This window comes from Schistocerca cancellata, chromosome 5, assembly GCF_023864275.1.
Source record: "Schistocerca cancellata isolate TAMUIC-IGC-003103 chromosome 5, iqSchCanc2.1, whole genome shotgun sequence".
In the NCBI taxonomy this organism is placed as follows: Eukaryota; Metazoa; Arthropoda; class Insecta; order Orthoptera; family Acrididae; genus Schistocerca; species Schistocerca cancellata.
Window position 1 is genome coordinate 793,243,099 of NC_064630.1, and position 22,237 is coordinate 793,265,335.

Below are 22,237 nucleotides of genomic sequence, written 5' to 3' on the forward strand. Positions count from 1 at the left end.
CTTTCTGTACTTATATGGATAAACCATAAATACATAACACTACGCTATAATGTTTACTACAAAACTTCGTACTGTCTATTCATCTGATTAAAATCGGGCATAGGTTACCCTAGAAATAGCACTTTCGAATCACACACACAATGTCAATTTTGATAATGATAAAACACTGATAAATTTTGGTTTTTATTATTGACTTTCACTTTGCTAGTCAAATCAGTTTAGAACACTTCAGAATTTAAATGAATAAAAAAAGAGGGGGGGGGGGACCTGAAACTGTTATGATCACTGTATTAAAAAATTTGATTACTGAAATCATTATGTGCTCAAGATTGCCAATATATGAGTTACTACTCTTTTCATCTTATTTCCTGCTCATTTAAATACCATTATATCAGTCTCGAAATAATTAAACTTCATTACTAAATCAATATCAAAATTATCTTCCAACTTTGTCAGACCTTCGTTATTCACTAATTAGTTCATTAACAAGACAGTTCCTTAAATATCATTCTAACATAAATAGGTCTGCAGGTAGTTATTTTTAACACAAATTTTAATTCTTCATTTTGGGATACTCGGATTGCACAACATTTGGAAAGGTCCCTGTCTAGGTTAGTTGTGAGGATAATTAAGTGATAGGACAATTCTGGTAAGATTTAAGTTGCTATTGAACCGTATGGAACAAAAGTAACACTGGTCCACACGAATACAGTACTAAAAGTTTCAACCTGTTTGTATCGATGTGGCGGTTGGCGGGCGGCGAGAAGGCGAGGCATAGAGCACACATATAACCACAGCAATTGCTCTCGATGTATCGGCACTTCACTTCTTCTTAGCGTCGCAATACTTTTCCATTTAGTGCCTATGGAATTTTGCCATGCTGTATAGGCGTTGGAACGGCATATCCGAGGCTCAATGATACCACGTCTTCCAGGGGAGCTTCCTCGATCCAGAACGTGTTGCTTAGACCAATGCCCAACTCCGACTACTACTGCTGAGCCCGTTATGCCGTGCAGCGCCCGTGTGCATTTTCCCGCGCTCGCCCGCCATCCACCTTTTACCGCTCCCTTACAGACAGGGTATTCACCCGAGGTTTTGCATTCTACATATCCTAATTCATTGCCTACGTATGGACCAGACGCACTATTGCAACTTTAACATCTTACAACAGTGTCAACATTTGTTACACTTCAATTCTATGTATTACAATATTGCTTGGAATTTGACATAAACATTAATATTCACATTGAAAATTGTTTACAGTTTCTTTAACATAATGTCATGAAACAAAAAAGAAATGAAATCAGAACATCGATTACACTAATTTATCGAAAATCAGAAGAAAAAATTATTATACACTCCTGGAAATTGAAATAAGAACACCGTGAATTCATTGTCCCAGGAAGGGGAAACTTTATTGACACATTCCTGGGGTCAGATACATCACATGATCACACTGACAGAACCACAGGCACATAGACACAGGCAACAGAGCATGCACAATGTCGGCACTAGTACAGTGTATATCCACCTTTCGCAGCAATGCAGGCTGCTATTCTCCCATGGAGACGATCGTAGAGATGCTGGATGTAGTCCTGTGGAACGGCTTGCCATGCCATTTCCACCTGGCGCCTCAGTTGGACCAGCGTTCGTGCTGGATGTGCAGACCGCGTGAGACGACGCTTCATCCAGTCCCATGCTCAATGGGGGACAGATCCGGAGATCTTGCTGGCCAGGGTAGTTGACTTACACCTTCTAGAGCACGTTGGGTGGCACGGGATACATGCGGACGTGCAATGTCCTGTTGGAACAGCAAGTTCCCTTGCCGGTCTAGGAATGGTAGAACGATGGGTTCGATGACGGTTTGGATGTACCGTGCACTATTCAGTGTCCCCTCGACGATCACCAGTGGTGTACGGCCAGTGTAGGAGATCGCTCCCCACACCATGATGCCGGGTGTTGGCCCTGTGTGCCTCGGTCGTATGCAGTCCTGATTGTGGCGCTCACCTGCATGGCGCCAAACACGCATACGACCATCATTGGCACCAAAGCAGAAGCGACTCTCATCGCTGAAGACGACACGTCTCCATTCGTCCCTCCATTCATGCCTGTCGCGACACCACTGGAGGCGGGCTGCACGATGTTGGGGCGTGAGCGGAAGACGGCCTAACGGTGTGCGGGACCGTAGCCCAGCTTCATGGAGACGGTTGCGAATGGTCCTCGCCGATACCCCAGGAGCAACAGTGTCCCTAACTTGCTGGGAAGTGGCGGTGCGGTTCCCTACGGCACTGCGTAGGATCCTATGGTCTTGGCGTGCATCCGTGCGTCGCTGCGTTCCGGTCCCAGGTCGACGGGCACGTGCACCTTCTGCCGACCACTGGCGACAACATCGATGTACTGTGGAGACCTCACGCCCCACGTGTTGAGCAAGTCGGCGGTACGTCCACCCGGCCTCCCGCATGCCCACTATACGCCCTCACTCGAAGTCCGTCAACTGCACATACGGTTCACGTCCACGCTGTCGCGGCATGCTACCAGTGTTAAAGACTGCGATGGAGCTCCGTATGCCACGGCAAACTGGCTGACACTGACGGCGGCGGTGGACAAATGCTGCGCAGCTAGCGCCACTCGACGGCCAGCACCGCGGTTCCTGGTGTGTCTGCTGTGCCGTGCGTGTGATCATTGCTTGTAGAGCCCTCTCGCAGTGTCCGGAGCAAGTATGGTGGGTCTGACACACCGGTGTCAATGTCTTCTTTTTTCCATTTCCAGGAGTGTATGTACAATAGTACAGCGTTGTTGTTGTTACAAGCTGAAAGCATTTTCTTACGATTTTCTTATCTATGTTTTATCCGACTGCTTGCAGCTTTTACACAGAAGGGATTAAAACGTTACATTCAGCGATTCAGGAACCGCGAATCAGAATAGTTCCTTTTCCACAAGTCAGCACGTCAACACACAGCAAGCGGACAGATATGATTTGAGCCTCCCTCTTAAGAGGCCAATAGTGGCTAGAGCTCGTAAACCGCTATTTACAGGACGAGATTAGTTGCGATTACCACGTTCAATGACTTTTCTGGGCTGAAAACAGTAAATTTACAATCTTCTGTTACACCTCAAGCTATAACAAGTCAGATTATTCAATGGAAATGGCAGGTGAAACCAAGTGAATTTTGAGGCTTAATTCAGTGCACACCAGGAAGTATCTCGTCGATCACGGAGTTGCCAAACATACCTTGCGTTGTTGCCAAATCTCAGTTACATTACCAGCAGGAAGAAGACGAACCGATGTGATCCTATAGCGGGCTGGGAAGTGACCATAGCTGGCGCCTCAAAGACGCTGCTGCTACGGCCTGGAATACGTAATGCGTCTGATTCGCATTTCTGTAATTGGGTTTAGCGACTGGAGTTTAGTTACTAATAATACTCAGAACTGACTGCTACGAAGCTTCATAAATGAGTAACTCTCAGCCGACCATAGCGGCCGAGCGGTTCTAGTCTCTACAGTCTAGAACAGCGCGACCGCTACGGTCGCAGGTTCGAATTTGGCCTCGGGCATGGATGTGTGTGATGCCCTTAGGCTAGTTAGGTTTAAGTAGTTCTAAGTTTTTGGGGACTGATGATCTCGTACACAAATCTTTGATTAAAATGACTCGTTCCACATCATTACGATATGCCGTATTCATGATCTATGGAACAAGTATTAATCTAATCATATCATATTGCTGACTATCCATGAAGAGTCATGAAGTACAGAAATTTTCGCCTATATCAATTACCAAATCTAAACTTGAAAATAAACGACGACAGTTTTTGTAATAAAGTAACGAAGTGTGTATTCATTTAAAGATGAAGCGCATGATGTGAAGTTCTGCGACGGAGATACGAACCTAAGACGTAATCGAATTGTTGACTAAGTAAAATCAAATGCTATGTATCGGTTTTTCTTAACAGCTGCTAGGTGTTTTAATCTAAAATAAGGACACAAATTTTTGTGCCTGAGCGACAATCGAACCGCACTCCTATCGTTCTACTTTATTGTCCACGATTATTGCTTAGTTATCAGTTGCTTACCCACCAACAGTAAGATCTGTGTGTGTGTGTGTTGGTCCAGAAATTGTAGGCAACAGGAACAGACATTAAAAATGCACTCTAATTTTCACTAGCAGACTGATATGCACGTGAGAGGGCTTGGAATGAAGTTATGAATATTTTTGTACTGGATCAGGATTCGGACCCAAATATTTACCTTTGGAGGAGACTTAGAGATAAAAAAAATGGTTCAAATGGCTCTGAGCACTATGGGACTCAACATCTGTGGTCATAAGTCCCCTAGAACTTAGAACTACTTAAACCTAACTAACCTTAGGACATCACACACATCCATTCCCGAGGCAGGATTCGAACCTGCGACCGCAGCAGTCGCGCGGTTCCTGACTGAGCGCCTAGAACCGCTAGACCACCGCGGCCGGCAGACTTAGAGAAGACTGCAGTCTTGGGAAAAGGAACGAAATGATTAAACTATACTGTTCCGAGAGATTCAGATCCTCGAAATAGGAGATACGAAATCGAATCACAGTCCAGCACAAAATTTTTTAACGTCTCTAGTTCAATCAAGTACAAGTAAATTAAGAGCCCTGTTCCTTTAGACGGCTATCAGTTCATCAAATAAAATAAAATTTTCTAATGCAAGTAAGTTTACTGGCGACATTATTTCTGTTTACCCTGTCCTCCACCTATGTCATTTTCCAACGTAAACCGGCTCTGCCCAGTTTGGAATGAAGGAACGTGATGTTTAATGTGGATTATGGATTATAACAGCTTTCTCTTGAGGTTACTAGAGGTAAAGTAAATCTGTCTGTGCCTCTTAAAAGTAAATGCCTGGACCCACGCATTGCACTTGTGATAGTTCGTTCCACCAGACCATTGTGGCCACATTTCCCAGCCCTAGGAGTGTGCTGTAATGGATGATGTGCTTAGCTTACAAAACTAGTCACGGTGGAAAAAAACGCGAGTCTATTGAATGGTTAAGTAGAAGCAAGCTTCAGACGTGGAGATTATGCTACTCTCATGTCAGCAGGATATAAAGACTCTTCTAGGCGGCATAGCCTCGATTTGAAGCCATTTTGAAATTTTCACTAATTCAGGAATTTTCTTAGTTCGAGAAAATCCACTGTGTAGTGTGCAGTTACCGGATAATTCGATTTTCACCGTCAGTATTACTACCAATTTCTTCATACCACTGCTGGAACACACGTGCTTGAAGATCATTTAAGGCCTTTTGGTCATTATAGAAGTAGTTGCCCAAGAACAAGTTCTTTCCCTGTCTACGGAATCCTTTTCATGTTAATATCAAACATCAGCAATTACTCGTAGGTTACATTACAAGTAAAGTAATTGATGAAGACGTTACTTGATAACGAAAACGCGCTGCCTTTCTTAATTTACTTGCGCCTAGAAATGGCTGTCGAATACTGCCAAACCAAAAGTCAAGGGACCTTACTGCCTTCCGATATACGTCGCTGTCGGTTCTTCCATATGATTTGGTCAACGTGACCTGTTTCAAGTTGTGTATGACAGAGAATGTTTTAGAAAATCAATTGTTTTCCTTTGCAATAAACAGAAAGATTTTCATTCTAATCCAAGTCTAAAATTTTCGGAACATTACTTCAAATTTAATATTCGCTTTCATAATGTAAGGAAAGTATTGCACAGTTGCGAAACCCCCATCCGACTCACTGTCCTTACACTTAGTCGCTGACCGTAAATTCTAACTCGAGTGACGCCAGTTTAAATAACCTAATGTAGCGAAGACTGTGTGCCAGTGCTCTTTGTCACCGGAAAATATGCAAGTCACTCATTGGACTCCATAAGTACACTGTAACAGTAATTTATGTGTTTATGCAATGCATACGGATTGTAGAATTTAGTGGTGCTCTCTACATCTACATCTACATCCATACTCCGCAAGCCACCTGACGGTGTGTGGCGGAGGGTACCTTCAGTACCTCTATCGGTTCTCCCTTCTATTCCAGTCTCGTATTGTTCGTGGAAAGAAGGATTGTCGGTATGCCTCTGTGTGGGCTCTAATCTCTCTGATTTTATACTCATGGTCTCTTCGCGAGATATACGTAGGAGGGAGCAATATACTGCTTGACTCTTCGGTGAAGGTATGTTCCCGAAACTTTGACAAAAGCCCGTACCGAGCTACTGAGCGTCTCTCCTGCAGAGTCTTCCACTGGAGTTTATCTATCATCTTTTCCTAACGCTTTCGCGATTACTAAATGATCCTGTAACGAAGCGCGCTGCTCTCCGTTGGATCTTCTCTATGTCTTCTATCAACCCTATCTGGTACGGATCCCACACTGCTGAGCAGTATTCAAGCAGTGGGCGAACAAGCGTACTGTAACCTACTTCCTTTGTTTTCGGATTGCATTTCCTTAGCATTCTTCCAATGAATCTCAGTCTGGCATCTGCTTTACCGACAATCAACATTATATGATCATTCCATTTTAAATCACTCCTAATGCGTACTCCCAGATAATTTATGGTATTAACTGCTTCCAGTTGCTGACCTGCTATTTTGTAGCTAAATGATAATGGATCTATCTTTCTGTGTATTCGCAGCACATTACACTTGTCTACATTGAGATTCAATTGCCATTCCCTGCACCATGCGTCAATTCGCTGCAGATCCTCCTGCATTTCAGTACAATTTTCCATTGTTACAACCTCTCGATACACCACAGAATTCCATTTCTGTATACAACATGCCTGACCTAAACGGGCCCTTTATCAATATAGGCCCTGGACGGTGCAACATCATATTGACAACAGTAATGTACTTATACAGACAACCTCATTGCTCGTTTTACCGGAGTTTGTAATATTTTAAGTAAAACAAAATGACCTTCGAGTGGGAGTCATTACGCCCCCCCTTTTCCACATGCGACTGTTTTAGGTTGAGAAGTGAAGAGAATTATGTTCAAAGTTCCATTAAATTGATAACTTCAGCAGAAAGCAGAATTGCGTTTTAAAAAGACGTATCAGCGAATGTAGTAGAACACGCGACATTTTACCAACAGTGCACGACGCTTACCGTTACGCTACTAGCTGTGACGTAGCTACAGCAGCTCTGGAAGTGAAGAACAGTTCCTCCAGAACTTCCGCATTCCACAGTGCTGTGAGATAATGCATATGGCTGGATCTACACTTCCGAGAGACAGACAGTTACAGCATTTCTTTTGCACAGCACGACGGTTTGAACAAACACATAGCGCAATAGAGTAGCTCAAATGGAAAGGAACACTTCCTATTTACATTTCTGCATCCTACACTGTTGGTAGTTCTGTGTAGGTGGCAGTTAAGTTATTTTATTTCGGTGATTACAAAATAGAGTCGAATGTATGCACTGGGTAGCCAAAGCAGCTAGTTCATGGCGATTCGGTCAACCAAGTAAATGAATGTACTGAACATGCTGCAAACCCCTACAGGGAGCCTGTGTGTCGGAATTCTAACCTTGTGTGCCGCGTCGGTGTTATGATAGAGAAATGAGTCGTAGAGAAGAGGGTTTGGTGGTCTGTTGGACTGATTACAGTTTCATATGATGATGGTCTGGGTTCGATTCCAACTTCTGCCCATATTTTTTGATAGGGAGAGGCAGATTCTATTCTCCTCCGGCTACGCCAAGTGAAGAAGGTATAATGGCATTGTAGTCTGAAAATCATATTAAACATGATATTCCTTCTCTACCAAGTAGACGTTAAGTGGAACCACAATAAATTAAAGAGTCGCGGCATGTAGAAACTCTATCACCAGTAACTTTTCTTATACTAGTTATTTATTTCTAGTGACGAAACAAACCCTAGGTATGGTCACAGGACACTTATTCCATCTTTTATTTGAGCTTCTGTATGTCGATAAAATTGGTTCTGAACTGGGAATGCAACTCAGATCACCCTTAACGCGGAATTTGGTCCTTTCGTGACAATACAGCTCGACTACAACTTGTTGTTTGTTCAAAACTGCAGATTCCTCAACATCTCCACATATAGCGCATGAATGGGTTGGAATCCTGGCCCAGCACTAAATTTTTCACTATGTATTATTACGCTCTAGCATGAGAACACCTATCTGCTGGTGGATAATAATTTTTATTTTTAATGCATTTTCATTCGTTGTCAACACTAACGATATATGACGTTTTTGACTCCTAGTGAGTCACAGAACTATTTGCGAGATCACTGTAAGTTCAAGGATGTTATTCCGAGCTGCTGGTGGAGAAAAATTCGGTAACTGTCGTCTCTTTGTGTGTAGTCAACAACGATGTGTTTGGGATTGGATTCTCAGTCAGCACTGAACTCTTCGTCATGTTATTTCTAGTACAAACATGCTCACATATCGCTGCTGGTGTAACAAACCCATACTTAACGTTCCTTTTCTCTAGAATATAACAGCGATACGTGCCGGGTTGGAGTCCTGGGGAGGAAAAATTAATGTTTCGTCTCGTCATTTCAGTTAATACGTCTAGTTACTGCCGAGAAAATCCGATATGTCGAAGTTGATTGTTCTTCAATAACAATCCGATTAGGTTCTCGGATCGAATTCCTGTCCTACATAAAGCTTTACCTCACTGCATTTCAAGTAAGCTACTTGTGAAGAAGCAATATGTAACATCTCTCGTAGTTCGTTAACAGGGACAATGGATTCTGGGCAGGCAGTCTCGTCCGTTAAAAAATGTTGCGTTATGTAATTTAAGGTTGATATTCGAAACAGACACTGTCCAAAAATGAGTTATATCACTGCCTTTGTGCCTAGTCAGGAACGACTGTTAATTTACGTCAGCCACGAAGTCTTAGCCTGCATGAGTTGGGTTTGAATCCATATGCAGAACGAGGCGGTTCGTCGTGTCATTTGAAGTTCATACATATTCTCAAGTAGCTGCTCGTGAATCACGTAAATTTCTAATGACATTTTGTGTTAAGTAACAAGTATGGTATGTTACTTTGAAGATGCAGTCATGAATACGACGAACGTACTGCGTGCATTACTTATCTTACGTAATAATGGGAGTGCTAATATTTCAGGTATGTCATTTATTGCAATAAATTTGAGCTTACAATCCTTAAGGACAGTCTTACCTGTGATGAGGTGTTCCCTGATATTTGTAGTATCGTGGTATTAGATTACATCTTTAGTTATTGCGATACATGGCAGTGTTTTCTAGTGGTGACTTGTTGGAACCATTTTCAATAGTCAAATGACTGTACCAAGGAGCGATTAGAGGATCTGCTGGACAGCCTCGTTATGGCGTTATGTAGGTTGCATGGGAATCAGGCGAAGTTTAATTCAGGTCATTCGGATACTTTTGAGCACGACTGTACATAAAATCATATGTTAAATATCAAATTTTTCACCAATAGCGAGATGCTGGGACCTTAAATGACGATAAAATTGTTTTTGCCTGACTGGGATTCGAACCCAGCACCTAGCACCTTTGTTTTCTAGCCAGAAACAGACGATAAATAGCTATTGTTGGCTCACCAGTAGCGAGATGGGCGTATCTTTAGCTAGACATCAGGCGACGAAAAGTTTTGAGCTGAATGGAATTCAAACCCCGCACACGTGTCATGAAGAAACTTTAACTATCAAATTCTTTTCCAATGATACCTAGGAATGGCATGTTTATACTTTCAATGATGTGATGGAAAATACTCTGCTGGCTAGAAGGTGTATCCACAACATATCGTCGTTGGTGATCACAACGAACACAACGTCAAACCCAGATCCGTTTTCACCAGTAGGATGGAGAGGAATGTTTGAACTTGAAAAAATGTAAGGAAACGTTTGATCTTGTAACATTGTGGTAAAAATCTCATCATGTGGCTGTGAGTTGAAACGAACACGTTACAGCTGACAACGCACGAAGATACGTTGAAAATGCAACTTTTTTCACTAGTAGTTCGGTGTGCACATGCTTGGGCTCGAAATGAAGTAATGAATATTTTGTGCTGACAGGATTCGAAACCAGATAGGTGCCTTTCGAGGACGCCTAGAAGAGTTTTCAATCTTCGGGAACACAGTGAAATCGACTTCTAATCCCAGTCCAGCACCACAATTTTCAACATCTCAGTTTCAAATAAAGTTAGAGCCTTGTGAACTTACATGCCCATTGGGTCATTAAATGAAATACGTTTTCTAGTTTACGACGGCTTGCTGGTGACAGAGTCTTTTCCTTACGGGGTTCATCCATCTCTCACAGCTTAAACGACTGCCACTCTGCCCCAGTCGGCAGCGTAGGGATGTTATCTTTACTGCGGATATTGAACTACGGAGCTTACTGGCGTTCTGCACTTGGCGTTACTAGGGGTGAAAGAGAGTTACTTGTGTGTTAAAAATCGACGCCTCACGTGAGATGTGAACCTACACGTTTTACGACATCAATACAAGATTAATGCACCAGACCACAGAACCCCTGCCAAGCACATAATTATGAATTGCAGAGTATTTATTTAGATGTAGATGCAGATGTCAATGGCCGCGTAACAGGAAGGAGGGCGGGAACTGGGAATGTATAGAAGTGCAGAAGTGCAAAATATAAGCGTGAAATGCTTGCAAAGTATTGCTTACTTAGATGTGTGCCACAGTTCGTTTTATCTTAGGACCGAGAGATAAGAAGGACTGTTCTCAGAACGAAGAATGGGTTATAGGGAAGTGGAGATCAAAGAATACGGTTTCATAGGAGTTGAGAGGAATGGTAGAGAGTAAAGACAGCAGCAATTAAAAGAGAAAATGTAGCGTCATTGGAAACCGCTAGATTTGTTTATAAAGTTTTGGGGGATTGGAATAGAAGTGCACTTGCGGCGATAGTGTCAGAGAGAGAGAGTGTGAGATGGAATAGAGGAGATATTAACAACGAGTAAACATAAATTTCAAATGTGTGTGAGATCTTATGGGACTTAACTGCTAAGGTCATCAGTCCCTAAGCTTACACACTACTTAACCTAAATTATCTTAAGGACAAACACACACTCCCATGCCCGAGGGAGGTCTTGAACCTCCGCCGTGACCAGCCTCACAACCCATGACTGTAGCGCCTCAGACCTTTCGTCTAGTCCCGCTCGGCGTGCAAACATAATATGAAATCGCTTGCGTATTGTGTGGAGGACGGAGGATGTATTCATGGATGGAGGGAAAGAAAGAGACGTATTTGAAATAACAAAAACTACTGTGACAGAGTCCATCTACGCTGATTAGTTTGTAAGTATGTTGACAGGGCATAAATGAAATCAAAATAGAATATTTATCAAACTGTATATTCAAAAGTAACCCACTAGAATTAAAAGGGCAACTCAAAGGAAAATTAAACCATATTGTATGTTTTATGTTGCCAAGCTATCTTCCACTAGCTCCCAACGAGGAACAATGACGAAAAAGAAGACATTAAAAAACATTTTAAGGACTCTAATATTTTATCCAGAATCCTTCATTATGTTGTACTTCTATCACGCGTCTTGGCACAGAATGTATAAGCCGCCGGACGTAACAGCCTGAAGAAGCAACTCCCTCCCAGGCTTCCAGGACGCAGTCCCAAAGAGCGTCCGCAGTAGTTGATTGGTTTCGTGGCCAGTTCTCTGTTAATGTTCTGGCGATCTCAGCCCACATGTTTGCCATGGAGTTCATACCAGTCGCCCGTGGCGGCCAGTCCATGACGTTGACGCCAATTGTGGAAAGCCGCTGCTGAACAAATGGAGACTTGTGAATGGGAGAATGGTCCTCTTCCAATTTGACGTCTCCTTCTGCGTACATCATTCGCACTGACGGAAGCATCAAATTTTCCAATATGTGGGCATACTGCACGCTGTCCAGAGTTCCTTCCATCCTGTGAAGAATTCCCGCCCCTCTCGCAGAAATCCAACCCCAGCAGGTAACAGATAGCCGCCCACTTCGTCTCGTCGTGGTTACATATTCGCGTCGATGGCGAGTCCCTTGCGGCCTATAAACGATTCGTGGACCGTCGTTATTGGCGGAAAACACCTTCTCATCAGTGAAAATTGCGTTGTCCCACGACGCCTCCAGACGGAGCTCCGCAAATGCTAGCCGGTATAAACTGTTGTCTTCGCTGAGCTCTTGTTTCACGGCAGATCGTCGTGCATGCAGTCCAGCGTCCCTTACCCTTCGGCGAATCGTGTCACTGGAGTCGGGGAAGTTGATCTCCCGCCGCCACAGCTTCGCGTTCAGAAAGGGATTTTCTCTGCTCCTAGACACTAGGTCCCTGTCTTCCTGCTGTGAGATCACTCCCTTCCTACCTGATCCAGAAGCCCTGTTGGTGGAGCCTCTTTCATGGCAGATCCTCCACCATCTCGTTGCAGTGGTATGTGGTACGCCATACCGTCTGCCAGCTTCTCTGATGGAACATCCTCCTTCCTCAATGAGAGCGACGACTCTACCTCGGCCGGAAGGTGTGGCCGAGCGGTCCTAGGCGCTTCAGTTTGGAACCGCCTACTCCCATAGTGCTCAGAGCCATTTGAACCATTTATTTACTCTACCTCGAATAGACCTCTCCCAGTGAGCCATTATGGCAGACAGCCTGATGTGTATTTCTGCTTGCCGCTCTTATACTGATTTCAGGAGAGGAGGTAAACGTAGCGGCAGAGGCAGAGGCATGCGGCGCAGCCGTGCTGGCTCGTCCCGGGCTGTTGGCTCACCAACGCCACCGCCAGCTCGCTCACTTCCGTCTCGCCTCGGCCAGCCTGGCTGGCCCGTAGCTCGCGAGCCGCGGCTAGTACAGACCCGGGCCGCATGGCCACGATCACCCCTTGAAGGATCAAAAGTTACACCTAACCTACCCAAGTCTCTAGTATAAACTAACGCAGCCACAGCTATTATGATATAACATGTGCAGGCTCACCTACAGTTGACGATTCATTCAAATATTTGGCGAACAGTACTTTCAAAAGTACATTCATTTTAAACATAGCTACCGCAAAATATTTCACCTAGCTAGCAACAGCATGACGCAGGAAACTATACTTTCCTGTAAGCGGTGTGCATTAGATGTAGCCTTAAGAAAACCTGTATTCAACCGCGACAACTAAGCAGAATGTAAAAGTAAACAGATTTGGCGTCGGCTTCTCCAAAAAATAGTATATACTTAGTATATAATACATGTTTTGTGCACTTATAACATGTACTCAGTGTCTCTGAAACAATACGTGCAGCACGACGGAAATTACTTTCTGCTGAGGCACTTCATTAACATCTCAATCATACACGACAACTAGAGAACATTGTTCTTTACGGCAGTCAATCCACTTGTAAATTGACATCGTGATATCGCAGATATTAGGCAACACGTTACTAGGGATGAGGAAGGCCTTAACGTTTGCAACTAAACATGCTACTCCTAGCTAATACTGAATATGAAGTTGATTATTGACGTGTCTTCATAACCAAGTGTGCGGCGTTCGACTCTCATTCAGCATAGACGTTTTCGTCACATTATTTCTAGTTAAACGTGTGCACATCTCGCTGATGGTGGACCAACATTGGACATTTCTCGTCTGTTCCTGGTTAGACAACGACGGTGGTTGGCGCCGGGTTCGAATCCCGGTCAGACAATACAACTTCAGTCGTCATTTAAGATTCCTACCCCACTAATGGTGACAAACTGTGATATCTTCAATCTGATTTTACGTACTTATTCAACAATCTGGTTAGGTGCTGGATTCGCATGCTTGTCCCCAGCATTACATGATGACATTTCAAATTTAAACATGTACATCCTTTGTTCCTTAACAATGCAACACTATACAACGTCTTTTGAAGTTAATTACCAAGAAGGTAATTGTCATGTTAGGGTTCCTGCTTTCGTACAAACATTATCGTCATTTACGTTCAAGTTAAGAATTGATAACTGATGTGCAAACGTCAATATTTGACGTCTCTTTCTGCCTAGTGATCGAGTCTCGAAAAGGCACAAAGCTTTTCTTGGTTAACAATGGCTTTACGTTCTGGGTTTGCATCCGGATCCAGAACGAAGACGTTGGTCATGTCATTTATAGTACAACTTTGTGTACAAGTAACAGTTGATGAGTAACGTGAACAATGATATTACTTGTGATTCGTTGTTAATGTTGGGATTTCCGTAGAGTGCTTGCCGCCGTTAATCACGTTTTCTTTTAACTGCTTAGTATTACATAAAGTTGATGCGAAACCACTTCCCGTTGAACGTTGAACGACGTTCAGTATGTGTCGGGTAAACCTTTTAGCCTGCAAAGAACTTGTTTCCAATTGCCATACAACTTTATAAATCCATTAACTGTCTCAAATATTTAATTGTGCCTAAGGATTACTGAACGATTTATGTGACAAAACTAGTTGTCCCATAACATTTGAAATGTAACTTATTGTAATTAAGTTTAGTTTACAAATGTTAAGGACTGTCTGATCTCTTCTGTACTATCGTGGTGTCGCTTTACATCTCGACAGACTGTCATAAAGACCTGTGTTCTCTAGTAGTCTCTAGCGGTACCCATTGTGTATCTTACAACGACTGTTCTGTGAAGGGTTGTGACTATGTGCAGCACAGATGTGCTATGTTGGTTGCATACATTCCGGTGCAGCCTACACGTTGGAATTCATGCGTGACCCACTTTTTTTGCTGTAGAGTGTACTTGTGTCTGGCACACAGAATGGAAGATTTAATCAGCAAGATGTGATTGTTTGGAAAAAGCATATGTATGCCATCAGCTGTACAGTTGAATGTCTATTATCTACCGGTTTCGACTGTTACAGTCATCTTCAAGGAGAACAACAATCTAAACTGAGAGATAATAAACATAAAATTGTACAACAGTTGGCTCACATATGCTATTATGTAACAGCTGTAGACAATCCACTACGAAATGATAGAGTATCTTGCCTTTCATTTATGTGTTGGGTACAGCGAAAATTTAATATTGCCATTAGAAGGGAGGTGGAGGATAGAGGTTTAACGCTCCATTGATGAAGATGTCATAAGCAACGGAGTACAAACTTATGTTGTGACACGAACGAAACCCGGGTGTTTTATTGCCCTCGAATGTATTAAATTCAAAATAAACACTTTGACACTTGATATAGAACTGTTGCTAAGTGAGGGGCAGAATGACTGAAAGCGCGGAAAAAGAAACCTTTCAGTAAGAGTTGTGAAAATATTGTTACATATTCTCGGGAAAAAACTCTGAACCGTCAGCCAGCCTTGCAGTTCGGGTAATGTAGCACTCAGGAAGCGGACGTAAGTGCGGGTGAGACGCAGTGCAATGAGCTAACGTTTTGTCTTGGGAAAAGTGAGGACAATGTTAACAGGGACGGCTATTGCAGTTACCATTGATATTCTTAGATTTCACGTTGTATCGTGTTTTTCATTAATTGAACTGTAGTTTAGTTTACAGGATGAATTAATATGAAAGTGTGGTTACTTATCTTCGAAAACTTCCTGCAGTGAGCAGTTTTCATATCGCTGTGGGAAGATAAGGCAAACATTTACTCTTTGTTTTAGCATTATGTGTCTCACAGAATTACTTGCGGAGCAACAGTTTTTAGTGCTGTCAGATAATCAATCTGGGGCATTAGTCAAAATTTTCGTACTGTTAACCTCAATTTTTAGAATATTTTTATCTCTGGCCCGTTACTGCAGTCGTTTATCCCAGAAAATCCATAAATGAACATATACTTGGATGGAACAGCAGCGTTCAGAGTTAGAGACAGAGTTCAAATACATTTAAGTAAACAGAAGCCTCTTGTAAGTAAGGAAACATCCACAGTGTGTTCCTACCAACGGTTCCGTCCGTACATTTGCCAGAATAGATGAAGAGAAAACCAAAGCAGGACTGTCCGATGGCGTTTGTTATCCCATTACTTCTGCCAGCAAGCATAAAGTTTCCACCACTGCGTCACCTTTGTTGCATTTTAGCCGGCCGCGGTGTTCTAGCGGTTCTAGCGCTGCAGTCCGGAATCGCGGGACTGCTACGGTCGCAGGTTGTAATCCTGCCTCGAGCATGGGTGTGTGTGATGTCCTTAGGTTAGTTAGGTTTAAGTAGTTCTAAGTTCTAGGGGACTTATGACCTAAGATGTTGAGTCCCATAGTGCTCAGAGCCATTTGAACTATTTTTTTGTTGCATTTTAATCAGCAGTATATTGATAACAACAGCAACAACAGTATTTCCAGATTTTATTCAGTATGGTGGCGTACTATATCTACGCTTATGGACAATAGCTATGTAAACATCTGAATGTACTTGCTTTAATATGGCTATCTGTACAGCAGCATGTCACCCCAAAACGACTGCGCCAGTGTAGTGTCACTGACACCAATATGAATAAATAATCCATCTTCCATAACTGTGTTTATTAGAACATTTAAACAGAACACTGAACTCTGGTATAACTTAACAGTCTTATGGGGGCCCGCATCTCGTGGTCGTGCGGTAGCATTCTCGCTTCCCACGCCCGGGTTCCCGGATTCGATTCCCGGCGGGGTCAGGGATTTTCTCTGCCTCGTGATGGCTGGGTGTTGTGTGCTGTCCTTAGGTTAGTTAGGTTTAAGTAGTTCAAAGTTCTAGGGGACTGTTGACCATAGATGTTAAGTCCCATAGTGCTCAGAGCCAGCCAGTCTTATGGGGAGCTTCCGTTAACTAAGTCGGAACCTTGAAAGCGATAAAACGCTGATAGTTCCTACTACAAGTACGTATCTACCATGTTGTATTGTGAGGTAGCTTCCTGCAGGTCCACTCTCCTGGCGGTAGTATCATTTACTGACGATAGCGGCAGGAGGTAATTTGCTTGTTTCTTGACCTGGGCTCCAACTGTTAATTTGCTATACCCATTGAGGACTGCATGTAGACTGACTGTAGAGGCACGGCAGTGCTGGTTGCAGTATCACGCGAAGAATACGCACGATGCCCATTATTGTCTGCCGCCGGCATTCATAACGCGCTACTTGCTCATTAGCTTGGTTCAAATGGCTCTGAACACTATGGGACTTAACATCTGTGGTCATCAGTCTCCTAGAATTTAGAACTACTTAAACCTAACTAACCTAAGGACATCACACAAATCCATGCCCGAGGCAGGATTCGAACCTGCGACCGTAGCAGTCGCGCGGTTCCGGACTGAGCGCCTAGAACCGCGAGACCACCGCGGCCGGCTGCTCATTAGCTCTACGCATAATACTTCTGGCGGTTGAATCGTGTCTGTGGGAGGCGTGGCAGTTTAGATCTGTCAGTTGTTTCCTCACGGAAAGGGAAGAGAAACACGTTGGGTGGGGTTCGCAACCGCGACAAGGGTGACGTCCATCTGGGCCCCAGTCGTCGGTTGACACAGCAGGTCGAGGCAGCGAGGTGACGAACCATCCCCTCCTCCACCGTGGAAAGACGGGACAATGGCACATGAAACTGATGATGCTTCTGAGATGGGCACGTACCTCAAGAACTGATAATAAGCATAGGTGAGCGAGTGCACTCGGGTTGGCACACCCACAGGGATGTGAATGTCCAGACGAGGTGCTAGTATGACGTAGGAGGGGAAGCAGGACCATCAGGAGTGTTACAGTGGTGGTGTGCTGGCCTCGACAGAAGTTGCTGCCTGTTGATCTCGGGAGACCCACCTGGCGAGAACCTGGAAGGAGAGCAGAATGGATGAAGGTCATCAGCTCAAAGAATTGCAAGAGCGAAGAACTTAATGGGGGCTGGTGGTGGTCAGAGGAAGCTGCCACTGGGTCTGTCGGAGGTGCCGTTGTGCTGGCATACACAAACAGTTGTGGCGGACGATGAAGGCTACCAGAGCTTCAAGTGAGCATTGGCATCCAACACAATGGGGCGAGCACTCACCACATCACGTGGGCGAGGAGGGTTGGTGGGATCATCCGTGGGTTGTCCTGCCGCATGATGTACTGGTTCCTGGTGGAGACATCCAGATCGACAATTTGTGTCGCAAGAGGCCCAATGGAGTGGAATCGATGGCCCAGGCGGGGAACGAAGCTGTGCGGTATCACCTTCAGTCACATCCAAGATCCGTATTGGGGGGCGCTTGGATTGCGGACACAGAAACGCTGGAGAAGATCAAAGCCCAACATTGTAGATGACGTGCGTGAGCGTGTGAATAGACACTGGGAGAGCACGCTAACTAAACGGTACCATACATGCTCACGACAATTCATGCGAGGCTGCATTTAATGGTTACCACAAATTCTGACAGTAACTGATGAAAATAGTGATGGAGAACCAATTCAAACATCAGTAGCCGCACTAGTAACAGACTTAGAAGACCCAGTATCAGTGCCAAATTTAACAATACGTCCATTTATGTTCATACGCAGAATATTCGCATCACCAAACTGACCAGGAACTGTGGCCACAGTGTGATGAATAGAATTAACAGAAGAACAAATAGTCTTATCACTACCCACAGTCAATGTAATAAAACTGATTTTATGATGTTTACAGGCTAATATGCAAGATGGTATTAATAATTTGAGGGTTTACATAAAATATGTTCCTTACTATACATCAAAGTACAATAAATTCAAAATAGCTAGTTTAAATAATAAAATATAAATATTGTTTCCTTTCAGTTCTATTAGAAACTTTACACAACCTGCAATTTGTTTATCGGAATGATGTATTCAATTTGGTTGGTTGGTTGTTTCGGGGAAGGAGACCAGACAGCGAGGTCATCGGTCTCATCGGATTAGGGAAGGACGGGGAAGGAAGTCGGCCGTGCCCTTTGAAAGGAACCATCCCGGAATTTGCCTGGAGTGATTTAGGGAAATCACGGAAAACCTAAATCAGGATGGCCGGACGCGGGATTGAACCGTCGTCCTCCCGAATGCGAGTCCAGTGTAATCGATATGTTGTTCTCAATATAGTTAAGATAAGTTCTACTTTTCGGTAAAAATCATACCCTACATAATAGCAGGAAATTGGCTAAATCTACGTAGCAAATATTTCTAAAATATAGTGCTTCGGTGTCGAGGGGAGGGCGAAGGTGCAGCTTTGGCATTTCTGGTTGGAGCGCACTCCGCTGTAGAACAAGAGATTCACTGAGGGTAAATATTTATTGTACCCGAGCAGTAACAGTTGGACAATGCATTTGGGACCATACAAAATTCATACCTAAAAACATGTCAAAGATACACTGTAATGCCGGCTTTTTCGGCGAAATTCTTTAATGAAACCTTCTCGGGTAGTAGGGTAATGGCGTCGTGCTGTCGCAAAATTTCGACGGGATTTCGACACGCGATCTACAGCCCTGAAAAGGACGATTAGGAAACGAATGGGAACAACACGACGCCATGACTCGGTGGGTAATTAGAGGAGGCACAGTAAATTGCGTATGTGCAAGGGGGGCAGGAAGAGGGAGGAAAGGAAACCGGAGGGAATAATGATAGTAGTCGCATCGGGACTTTAAGCGGAATCAGTGACGACGAATGACAGTATCTGTAGGACGGGTACGTGAACGCGGGATTTCCTGCTTACTAAGCAATTGCCATAACCATTGCACCAAATGGACACTGTGCTTGTCTCAGATGCACCGACTGTCTCCGTACGCTCTCCAACTGCCCCCCATTTCCACAGTCCCTGTACATATTCGCCAATTTTAGATTCGCACTGGTGGTCGAAAGTAATTATGCATCCACACTGACGATTGGGGATTCATTCCCCTTTGAGACTAATCAGTTTTTAAAAAAATATTCAAATGTGTGTGAAATCTTATGGCACTTAACTGCTAAGGTCATCATTCCCTAAGCTTACACACTACTTAACCTAAATTATCCTAAGGACAAACACAAACACCCATGCCCGAGGGAGGACTCGAACCTCCACCAGGACCTGCCGCACAGTCCATCACTGCAGCGTCTTAGACCACGAATCGATTATATGAATGTATTCGTACAAGATACACTACCATCGAAGATCATTGGTATTAACGTTGTCTGGAAGGTGCTGAGTTGTAGTCAAGCACCTAGATGCGTGCTGTAACGCCCAGTCCGACCTTGCACTCCAGTGGCCACCTCGACGGCCGCTGACGCGCATTCAGCAAGGACGTTTATCGTTTTCAAGGTCACCGCAGTCGCATCAGCGTGAAGAGTGGCCGTCCTCGCGGGGCCGCCTTTCATTAAGCCGCTGACCACACGCGTACTGAGTTCGCCGCGGACCAGAATCGATATCGCGGCCCTCCGCCACGGCGTCGCCGCTGCCGCTGCCGCTGCAGGTTGTGCCGCGGCGGGCCATTTGCTCGCGCCGCACCGCTCTACACTGCACTAGACTACACTACGCCACACTAACGCTCGCCCGCTACACGCTAACGGCTGCCGCGCGGCGCGACCGCCGTCCATTAACCCGGGCCCGCTCGCTACACCGCCGCCGGCGCCGCTGGCCTGGATTCCGCTGCGAGAGAGCAATCGATAGAGCGACGGCGCGCCGTTAATAGCGGGATGCGGCGCCGGATGAACTCGTGTTCCAACAGCGCGGCTCAGCCCCCAGCTCGCTCGCCGGTTCAAAAATCCATCTCCATCGCGGCGCATCATACGGCGATCGCGCTTTACGACCGGCTGCGGCGCGCACGCCTCTACCGCATCAATCACGCACGCACGCGGTTCTCGTGTTTCAGAACACTCTGCCCCACCGGTGGCAGCCAAGGACGAACGGCTCAGCCAGATAGTACTTACGAAAGGTTTGATTATCCAGTGAAAGACACTAACTTCAACACCGGGTAAGAACGGCACTGACTGAAAAAATCGCAACTTCAAAAAACCATCAATATATACTAATGAAATTTGAAGCGTTTATTTGTCTGGGTTACATATTTAAGTGCTTAAGGGGCTCCGGAACGCCCTATACTTGCAATGTCAAAATAACGCTTATAAATTACATCTTTCCTCACAAAGTATTTGAGGTAGGAAGTTGAACTTTTTACAGATTATTTATTGGAATATGGGCTACAACTTAACACAGGGATTTTACAAAATTTTTAGTTCAGTTATTAAAGATGATTTTTTTCAATTGTAATGAAAATACACAACATTTTTTGCAATTTTTTATTTATATATTCAAAAATATACAGTTTTTTGGAAAAAGGCTGTGTTAAATTATGAAGAAGGTACTGTGTAACATTTACTGAAAGTTTGAAACAAATATGTTTGGAAGATCCTTAGAAAACATGTAATTAGTATGAGAAAATAAAAGTTTTGGGAATCGAGCGACAAAGATTGGATTAACTTTTCAGTGCATTCCAGGTCCATAGGATGGATTATCTTCATCCTCTGCAAAGTCCTCCTCCAGCTTCCTCTTGTTGCTCCTCCTGTTTACTCTTCCTTGTATTTCTAGACTCTTTACAGCCCTGTCTGCAGCCCGAAGGCGTTCCTAGTCTAAAGCAAGCATCGCTCGTACCATGTTAGAATGTTATTATTTACAGTAATAACACATACCTTTGGCTTTCCATCATTTCTCCTTTTCTTAAAAGCCTTCAGAGGATTTCTAATAACTTTACTTTTACTCATTATTATACTTCAACAAAACAGAGACTCAAGAAACAGAATTAATTACGAATATTTTCGAGATAACGACAGAGTAAATAAACATGAAACAATCGACAATCACACCAGCGATATATATTGAACCATCACAAGTTAGCCACAACACATACTTTATCTCACATCACTAAAATGTACCTGATGAACACGGACGTTAATAATAACAACATTTGACAGCAGTTTAACAGCGCCACAGTGGGTCACGCCCAGGTAGAACACATATCAAAAAAAATTTAAAAATAGTTGTAGTCTTCGGAATTGAATAAATTATATATCTATTAAAAGGCAATAGTCTGCAGATTCAGAAAACGCAAAAAAGTAAAAATTGAACTTTTCATGATTTTGAGCCTTTCCGGAGCCCCTTAACATCGGAAGACCACAGTTTAATGTAAGCGCGAGATAAGCCATTTGCATATATCAAATACTGCAACATTAATAACAGATATAGCCGACAGAATATAGATTGAAAACATCCAAACGTCCATGGTTTGTGTTGTAAAGCTGCCGGATGTCACTTTGTGAGTGGAGTTCCACGATTGTAGCACTTGGTCGGTGAGTATAGGAATGAATTAATAAAATTTTCTCGGGATTCCAGCCGCGTCAGGTGGTTAAAATCCCACGATCTTTCGACAGAGCTCTCCCCGGTCATTGTCAAGTGGTAAGACT